Here is a 10,972-nt window from a genome sequence, read left to right as displayed (position 1 = left end):
CATAGCAGATCCACTTCAGGCTGGGGCTTGCATCAGGGGACAGGACTGTGGGGTAATCTCTTCACAGCTGTAACCCCTCTCTCCTAGACAGAGTGTTGCATTTTTGTGCCCGCACCTGCCCTGCTCATTCCTTCATACTCCCTGCAGTCTCTGTCAGTCCTTGCGTTTCCCATCCACTCCTTTCCTGTCACACTCAGCTATACACACTGCTGCTATAATGTGCATGCACTTACACTCAGCCATACACAATGCTGTATAGAAAAGTTTCTGTCCCTGTCCTCCTGCACAGCTCTGTGATTCTCACTTCCTGATTGGTCCATGCTGAACACACCCCTTCCCCATTGCTGTCATGTGACCACACAGACCTCTGACAGCAGCCCTGCTTCTCTATTCTAGCCTGTTGTACTACGCTACTGCATTATGGGGATCTGCATCTCCATCCTGTATGTACAAACTGCTGCTGTTTCTTCAGGGTTATGCACTTACTATACATTATACTCCACATGCTCATTGCTATACTGTACAGTAACTTATAATATCACATATTCAACAATTTCTCATAGTTTCTTTCATCTGTTCTACATGTTATTCAGAATAAAAAAAATCATTATTTTTGGAGTGTGGAACCAATTGACTGCATATCAATGATTTCTTATGGGAAAATTTGCTTTGGTTTAAGAGCGGATTTGGATTATAAGCATAGTCCCAGAACGAATAATACTCGTAATCCAAGGCACCACTGTGTGTGTGTGTGTGTGTGTATATATATATATATATATATATATATATATATATATATATATACCCCAAAGAAGTCATTGCCTTGTGTGTTCTATAGAACAGGTTTTCATGTAGGAGCTCGTGCACCTTCATGCTGCTAGGACTGCCCATAGCAGCTACAGGGAAGGATACTATCAGCTCTCAGCCTGGGAACATTGCCAGTAATAATGAAAACCAGGAAATGACTCCAGCGCTAACCTCTTCCTGACTGCATGACCCATAAAAAGAGAGCAGCTGTTACCTGGAGGAGGATAGTGAGAGAAGGAGTAACCCCTCCTATAGCTGAGCAAAGTGTCACATTTGGATCCTTGGTGCAGATCTATACGCTTTGTGAACGTTGTTTTTACAGGCTGGCATTTTCAGCCTGACCGCCCTTCTGTCATTGGGCGTAAATTTCTAATTAACACAAAGTGTAATGAGACTCTCCGAGCTCTGCCATTCATCACTGAAATTAAGGGTGAAGGTTTAACCAGGAACTTTATAGCCCCGGGTAGTTAGTGGGTAATGCTATCCAAGATTGTAGCCGTGGTTCTGAGTTATGGACAGCTTCACAATTGCAGGTGTTTGCTCATTCAGATGGAATGAATTTTGATTTATGCAAGAATATTACAGACAGTATATAATACCACAATCCTATACATCTACATGAGCACCTTCATTCAGGAATTGCAATAGTACAGAAAATACAGTATGAACTCAATATATAAAAAAAAAGGATTCCATTTAAGGGCTTACTTTTTGCGCCATAAGCTATTGTTTTTATTGGCATAAAGTTTGATGTAAATGGGAATGGGAGGGCTTTTTAAGCCCCTCTAGTAGACATTTACAAGCAATCATTTCATTGCATATACTGATCAATGCTATGCCATTGCATAGCATTGATCAGTATTATCGGCGCTCTGCTCATACAGTCTGCCTGAGGCAGACTCTATGACCAGATTACCGGTTGGACTGCACAGAGTGAGGGCCCTATTAAACCAAAAGATGTCTTTTTTTCAGCCAAAGTCAGGAACGGACTATAAATAGAGACCAGGTCGTAAACATAAGACTGAGATTTCTCCTCTTTTCAAATCCATTCCTGGCTTTGGCTGAAAAAATCTGTAAGATAATCTGTCAGACATCTTTTGGTGTAATAGGGCCTTTAGTATGAGACCTCTGGTAGTCAGGGAAACTGACTAGAACCACAGCAATCACACTGTGGGGGTTCCCGATCAGTCTATGACAGGTACTTCTACTGTCACTCCCTTAAACACTGCGATTGCTACAGATCGCAGTGCATATGGGGTTAATGACAGGCTGTAGTGTGTATGTTATTACGCCTGGTGCATTGCTTAAAGGATTCCCCTAGAGGTCTGTAAATTACTGTAAATAACAATTAAAAAATCCCATCCCATGTCCCCTTTTCCCTTTGTAAACAAACATATTTGTCTTTGCAGCATGGGGAATCGCCTGAACTATTAAATTATTGCATTCCTGAATGGTGTAAGTGCAATAGAATTGTGTAAAATATAAGAAGTTCTCATAAAAGCTTTATGAGGATCAGAATACAGCATTTTAAACACCTTTTTTTCAAGTTACTTAAAGTGACACTGTTACCCTCTTTGTGCATTCTGACATCTCTACACAGGTGTAAAGGGTAAATTTAGCGTTTTTCATACCTTTCATATCATACGTCATGGTGTTTGTTCAAGTAAAAAGTGTCCTTTTATCAACTGCAGATTGTATTAAGTGGGCGTGGCCTCGCGGCATTAGCACCACTTAGCCCCGCCCACAACGGCGCCGTTGGCGCCGCATCCTCGCCGGCCATTGGATCATGCTGGCCAAAAGGTCTAGACACCACCCCCTTTCTGTCGACCAACCAATGGGCGTCAGGGGGCGGGGTCAACTGTATAATTGTGGGCGGGGCTAAGTGGCGCTAATCCCGCGAGGCCACGCCCACTTAATACAATATGCAGTTGATAAAAGGACACTTTTTACTTGAACAAACACCATGACGTATGATATGAAATAAGGTATGAAAAACGCTAAATTTACCCTTTACACCTGTGTAGAGATGTCAGAATGCACAAAGGGGGTGACAGTGTCACTTTAAAATGCAAATATTTTTTTTTTCACAGCATATTTTGTGGGAAAAATAAGGGTGTTATTGCGAAGTACAATAAGGGCTCATATGGATCTGTAAGCGCAAAAAATGTAAAAATGAAAACTGGCGTGGCCCTTAACCCTTTGAGGACCAGGCCCAAAATGACCCAGTGGACCGCGCAAATTTTGATCTTAGTGCTTTCGTTTTTCCCTCCTCCCCTTCTAAGAGCTCCAGCACTCTCAGTTTTCTATCTACAAGCCATGTAAGTGCTTGTTTTTTACAGGAATAGTTGTACTGTGTAATGGCGTCATTCATTTTACCATAACATGTATGATGGAATTCCAAATATATTATTTATGAAGATATAAATAGGTGAAATCGTAAAAAAGAATGCAATATGGTAACGTTTGGGGGGTTCCTGTGTCTACGTAATACACTATATGGTAACAGCGACATGACACTATTATTCTATAGGTCAGCCCGAACACAACCATATGCAGGTTACACAGATTCTCTAATGTTATATATGTATTTTTTTTATGAAATTCTTTTTTTTGGCAATTAAATATTAATAAAATGGGCCTATTGTGACGCTTATAACGGTTTTATTTTTTCCACCTACGGGGCTGTATGAGATGTCATTTTTTCTGCCATGATCTCTAGTTTTTATTAATACCATATTTGTGAAGATCGGACGTTTTGATCACTTTTTATTGATTTTTTTAAATATATAATGTAACATAAAATCGGTAATCCGCGCACTTTTTCCCCTCTTTTAGTGTACGCCGTTTACCGTTCGCAATAACGCTTATTATATTTTAATAGATCGGACAATTACGCACGCTACGGTATATTATATGTTTATCTATTTATTTATTTTTATATGTTTTATTTATATAATGGGAAAGGGGGGTGATTTAGACTTTTATTGGGGGAGGGGTTTTGGGGTAGTGTGTTGGTGTTTTGAACTTTTTTTTTTTTACACTTTTGAAGTCCCTTTGGGGGACTTTTACATCCAGTACTTTGATTTTTACACTGATGAATGCTATGCCATGGGCATAGCATTGATCAGTGTTATCGGCGATCTGCTCATTGAGCCTGCCTGTGCAGGCTCAGTGTAGCAGATCGCCGATCGGACCGCACGGAGGCAGGTGAGAGACCTCCGGCGGTCCGTTTCAACGATCGGGACCCCCGCAGTCACACTGCGGGGGTCCCGATCGGTAAGTGACAGGGGACTCCCCCGGTCACTTACACTTAAACGCCGCGGTCGCGGCGCGATCGCGGCGTTTAAGGGGTTAATGACACGCGCCAGCGCGATCACTGCAGCGTGTCATTACCGGTGAGGTCCCGGCTGCTGATTGCAGCCGGCCCCCACCTGCTATGAAGCGCGCTCCGCTTAAATATATATATGTCATGCTGGTGCTGCTAGTTCTCCTGTATGCAGCTCCTGCTCTGTGTGTGTGTGTGTATACACACACACACACACACAGCAGGAGCTGTATACAGGAGAACTAGCAGCACCAGCATGAAATATATATATATATATCATCCTGTGACTGGGTCTGACTCCTCCAGAGTCTTGACTACCGCAGAGATCAGGAGATACAGGAGGAGAAAGATATGCAGCAGCCGCATGTTTCTTTTGCTGCAAATCTTTCCTCGCCTGTTTCTCCATGATTTGCTCCTCAAAAGGGCCCGCCGACGCTCTGTCGCCCAAGGGTCCACAAAAAGCTGGAGCCTGCCCTGGTTAATGCTATATGTTATCTGTTAACCAATCACAGGTGATTGTCTTATTCTGTCCTATCCTGTCTCTTCCTTTTCACATACACTGAGCCCCACCACTCACAGGAGGGTTTAGTTTTGCCCCTGTAGGAGGAGTTAGTCTTGGTAGAGGAAATCAGGGGAGGCCTTACTTAGTTTTAAGAGAGAGAGGACACAAGACCAACTAGTTCCTGCAGAAGTTAAGCCGGGGCCTGGCTTAGCCAGGACCCCTGACAGGGACAGGAGATAACAGCTACCGCTCCTTTTATGCAAGCAACTAAGTTCACTATGCAGTGCTAAGCTCACCTTAGGAAAGAGAATCCACCTAGGATAACCCAAACCCCAGCCAGGAACCTCTCTAAATAGTACAGGGCAGTCTCCTGAAACAAGTGGAACTGACCCCAGTAGGACAAATCTACCAGGGAAAAGGTCTACGTATCCTATTGCGCAGCACAGAACTACTGAGAAGTCTTGGCAGCCTGCTACACCCAGATAACCACCGGCTGGGGCTCGTATTACCCACCTAGGACGGGTACTTAACAACTAGGGGGCATAAGGCGGATCAGAGCCACTTCTGGCATTCGTGAGTACAAGTATCTTCTTATCTCTACCTCTACACTTATTCCGGCAGAGTACATTCACAACATTGGGCAACTTCTCACCTCTTCTTCTTTCATATCTACAAAGCACCTTCTACGTTTACAAGCACTGGTTACCTCTGTGTTAGTACTCAAGTCGTGTGTCAAGATCTGCACCATTGTATCACGTTAACTGTTAAATCTGAACCTTCCTTCAGTTAAGTGTTCTATTTTTTGAATAGACTCTGGTCTATTCTGTTGGCACCTGCACCCACACTGCGGCAGGTGGTCCCCAGCCATCACCGAAGTGACTGAGCATCACCCATCGCTTTGTGGTTTTACATAAATGTGGGGATGCCGGTGCCATGGTCCTTTTTTTGAACTGCGGCCAGGTTCCTGTGCACGATGCCAGTTTATTCCTGAGCACCAGCATGTGTTTCACACAGGCACTGGTGTACATAAGTGGACACAAAGCAGCCACAAAGCCATGTACCTGTCTCAGTAGGAGGTTATCAAGCCTATAGTCTGCATCCACAGACTATCCATCAGAATGAGCTATAGCATATAGCTATAGCATGGCCTGAGCCCACCACAGAGTGATCCTAGGAAGCCACAGTCCCCTACGTTCTACATACAGTGCAATCGGTTTCTCTATCAGCAATCAGAGTTCAAACCAATCTCTCTATTGCCGGCAGCATTGCACCTAGTCAGCGCGCCTGCAGTATCAGCCAGATTTCCTCCAGTCAGCACATCTTCTCCAAAGTTCAGACTATACACACAAGTTAACCAGTAACTGAAGTAATATTTCATAAGCACTCGGCACATGTAGAAAGTATTTACTGCACAACCCACACCAGTCCTTCATTCATATATCAGTTATCAGAATGCGCAAAACGTACTCATTACACATATACAATCAATAGAGGTTAGGCTCCATTCACATTATGAATAAGGTTAGGCTCCATTAACATTATGAATAAGGTTAGGCTCCATTCACATTATGAATAAGGTTAGGCTCCATTCACATTATGAATAAGGTTAGGCTCCATTCACATTATGAATAAGGTTAGGCTCCATTCACATTATGAATAAGGTTAGGCTCCATTCACATTATTAACGCTGCGAGTCGGTAGGTGTGAAGGCACCCTCAAAGTATTCTTTTTCTGTATGGAACTTAAAGGGGTACTCCAGCAAAAAATGTTTTTCTTCAAATTAACTGATGCAAGAAAGTGCCAGAGATTTGTAATTTACTTCTATTAGAAAATCTCAAGTCTTCCAGTACTTATTAGCTGCTGTATGTTCTGCAGGAAGTGGTGTATTCTTTCCAGCTTGGAGAGCAGGAGAGGTGTTCTATGGGAAGTTGCTACTGCTCTCAATTTTTACTGTCAGGTACATAGGTGGCAGCAGAGAGCACTGTGTGCAGAGAGTGGCCATGTTTTTCTAATCCAGCATAACCCCTTTAACCCCTTAGCGTCCCATGACGTACCTGGTACGTCATGGTGATGCGGGGGGAGCTCAGAGAGGGGTCCCGCCGTGACCCCGCTCTGAACAGCGCTGCTCCCGGCTGCTATCTGTAGCCGGGGAGCGCCTTTTATTAGCCGGTGTGGGTCCCGTTGTCGCGCCGGCTAATTAAGCATTTTAATGCAGCTGTCAAACCTGACAGCTGCATTGAAATGCTTTATGTCTCATGTCCCTGGTGTCTAGTGGGTCGGATCTCCACCCGCCATGTGATCACGGAGGGGAGATCCGTTCTTCGGGCCCGGCTGGGCCTCAGCGTCGCAATGACGCTAATCCCGGCTCGATAATACATTGCTGTGGTCTGCAGCAGCCCAAAGCAATGTATCACCAATCTAATGGATCTTTGCTGTGTATATAGAAGCCCCCCAGGGAGACTTCTAGTTTATGTAAAAAAAAAGTAAAAAAGTGTTTTTATTAATAAAAAAAATCCCCATCCCTAATAAAAGTCCAAATCACCTCCCTCCCTTTTTCCCATTTTATAAATATAAATAAATAAATAATATAAACATGTTAGATATCGCCGCGTGCATAATCGCCCAAACTATTACATTATCACATTCCTGATCTCGCACGGTAAACGGCGTAAGCGCAAAAATATTTCAAAGTGCAAAATTGCGCATTTTTTGGTCGCATCAAATCCAGAAAAAATGTAATAAAAAGTGATCAAAAAGTCGCATATGTGCAAACAAGGTACCGATAGAAAGAACACATCATGGCGCAAAAAATGACACATCAAACAGCCCCATAGACCAAAAAATAAAAGCGCTATAAGGATGGGAATAGAGCGATTTTAAACACATTTAGTTTTTTTAAAAGGTTTTAATTTTTTTTTAATAATATAAAAGTTATGCAAGTTACATATTAATTTAATCGTACTGATGTGAGGAACATAGATAACCAGTCAGTTTTACCATAGGGTGAACGTCGTAAATGGGAAACTCCCTGAAATCAAAACAAATGCCTTTTTTTTCAATTTGACAGCGCAAATTATTTTTTCCTGGTTTCGCAGCATATGTTATGGAAAAATAATGCCTGTCATTGCAAGGGACAATTGGTTTCGCAAAAAATAAGGGCTCATATGGGTCTCTAGGTGAAAAAATGCTAGTGCTATGGCTTTTTAAACAAAGTGGAAAAAGTCCAAAAACGAAGATCAATAAAATGGCAAATTGTTAAAGGGGTACTCTTTTTCTTTCAAATCAACTGGTGTCAGATAATTATATAGATTTGTAAATTACTTTATATTTCTTTTAAAAATTTATATTAAAAAAAAAACCTCCTATCTTCCAGTACTTATCAGCTGCTGTATGTCCTGCAGGAAGCGGTGTATTCTTTCCAGTCTGACACAGTGCTCTCTGCCGCCACCTCTGTCCCATACAGGAACTGTCCAGAGCAGGAAAGGTTTTCTATGGGGATTTAGACAGTTCTTGTCTCAGGCAGAGATGTCAGCGGAGAGCACTGGGTCAAACTGAAAAGTAAACACCATTTCTTGCAGCACACACAGCAGCTGATAAGTATTTGAAGACTTGAGATTTTTAAATAGAAGTAAATTACAAATCTATATAACTTTCTGACACCAGGTGATTTGAAAGAAAAAGATTTTAGCTGGACAACCCCTTTAATGAAGCCATAGATGCCCAGATTATTACTCCCCATTGGATTCATGTCACCTGTACATTACTGCTGCAGAGGTTGTGGCCACACCTGGGTACCTTGTGGCCCATCACTGGCCAGCAGTGTGATGGTTTGCTGGCCCCAGTATAGAGCCCAGTGGCTCCAGTTTCCCTGGTTATATAGTACTATATGACAGCAGAGCTCCGTGCTGTGAGGATTACACATGCCACCTATGAGGCAGGAGCTGCGGCTGTTTCGGGCAGGGTGATTGGCAGGCACAGGGGCGGGACATGTGGCCGGGATAGAGGCAGCAGGTCACCTCCCTATCTGCTCCTGTACACACTGTATGCCACAAGCCGAGACGCTGCTGCCGGAGTGTGAAGCCTCAGCCTGCCGGGCGCCGACCCCCATGTGCCAGGCGGGACACCTTGATGGACACCTCGGTGCTGCTGGCGCTTGTGCTCAGTAAGAAGGGGAGGTGAGGGGGGCGACAGCTGTGCTGGGACCTGTATACTACTACTACTACCCACAGTATACAGTGCAGGAGAGCCAAACATACTACTCCAGTATACAGCGCAGGAGAGCAGAGCCTTCTACCCCAGTATACAGCACAGGAGAGCAGAGCCTACTACCTCCAGTATACAGCACAGGAGAGCAGTGCCTACTACCCCAGTATACAGCGCAGGATAGCAAAGCCTACTATCCAGAGTATACAGCACAGGAGAGCAGTGCCTACTACCTCAGTATACAGCACAGGAGAGGAGAGCCTACTACCCACAGTATACGGAGCAGGATTGCCGAGCCCACTACCCCAGTATACAGCACAGGAGAGCAGAGCCTACTACCCCAGTATACAGCACAGGAGAGCAGAGCCTACTACCCCAGTATACAGCACAGGAGAGCAGAGCCTACTACCCCAGTATACAGTGCAGGAGAGCAGAGCCTACTACCCCAGTATACAGCGCAGGAGAACAGAGCCTACTACCCACAGTATACAGTGCAGGAGAGCCGAGCCTACTACCCCAGTATACAGCGCAGGAGAACAGAGCCTACTACCCCAGTATACAGTGCAGGATAGCAGAGCCTACTACCCACAGTATACAGCACAGGAGAGCAAAGACTACTACCCACAGTATACAGCGCAGGAGAGCAGAGCATACTACCCACAGTATACAGCGCAGGATAGCAGAGCCTACTACCCACAGTATACAGCACAGGAGAGCAGAGCCTACTACCCCAGTATACAGCACAGGAGAGCAGAGCCTACTACCCACAATATACAGCACAGGAGAGCAGAGCCTACTACCGGAGTATACAGCGCAGGAGAACAGAGCCTACTACCCCAGTATACAGTGCAGGATAGCAAAGACTACTACCCCAGTATACAGCAGAAGAGAGCAGAGCCTACTACCCACAGTATACAGCACAGGATAGCCAAGCCTACTACCCCAGTATACAGCACAGGAGAGCAGAGAATACTACTACCCCAGTATACAGCACAGGAGAGCAGAGCTTACTACTCACAGTATACAGCACAGGAGAGCAGAGCCTACTACCCCAGTATACAGTGCAGGAGAGCAGAGCCTACTACCCCAGTATACAGCACAGGAGAGCAGAGACTACTACTCCAGTATACAGTACAGGAGAGCAGAGCCTACTACCCGAGTATACAGCGCAGGAGAGCCGAGCCTACTACCCCAGTATACAGCACAGGAGAGCAGAGCATACTACACACAGTATACAGTGCAGGAAAGCAGAGCATACTACCTCAGTATACAGCACAGGAGAGCAGAGCCTACTACCCCAGTATACAGCGCAGGAAAGCAGAGCATACTACCTCAGTATACAGCACAGGAGAGAAGAGCCTACTACCCCAGTATACAGCACAGGAGAGAAGAGCCTACTACCCCAGTATACAGCACAGGAGAGCCGAACATACTACCCCCAGTATACAGCACAGGAGAGCAGAGCCTACTACCCACAGTATGCAGCACAGGAGAGCCGAGCCTACTACCCCAGTATACAGCGCAGGAGAGCACAGCCTACTACCCCCAGTATACAGCACAGGAGAGCAGAGCCTACTACCCCCAGTATACAGCACAGGAGAGCAGAGCCTACTACCCCCAGTATACAGCACAGGAGAGCAGAGCCTCCTACCTACAGTAAACAGCACAGGAGAGCAGAGCATACTACCTCCAGTATACAGCACAGGAGAGCAGAGCCTACTACCCGAGTATACAGCGCAGGAGAGCAGAGCTTACTACCCACAGTATACAGCATAGGAGAGCAGAGCCTACTACCCACAGTATACAGCGCAGGAGAGCAGAGCCTACTACCCCAGTATACAGCGCAGGAAAATAGAGCCTACTACCCAAAGTATACAGCACAGAAGAGCAGAGCCTACTACCCCCAGTATACAGCACACGAGAGCAGAGTCTACTTCCCACATTATAAAGCACAGGAGAGCCGAGCCTACTACCCCAATATACAGCCAAAGAGAGCAGAGCCTACTACCCCCAGTATACAGCACAGGAGAGCCGAGCATACTACCTCAGTATACAGCACAGGAGAGCAGAGCCTACTACCCACAGTATACAGCACAGAAGAGCAGAGCCTACTACCCCAGTATACAGCGCAGAAG

Source organism: Dendropsophus ebraccatus, chromosome 7 (assembly GCF_027789765.1).
Source record: "Dendropsophus ebraccatus isolate aDenEbr1 chromosome 7, aDenEbr1.pat, whole genome shotgun sequence".
Taxonomy (NCBI): Eukaryota; Metazoa; Chordata; class Amphibia; order Anura; family Hylidae; genus Dendropsophus; species Dendropsophus ebraccatus.
This window is presented reverse-complemented; position numbering follows the sequence as displayed.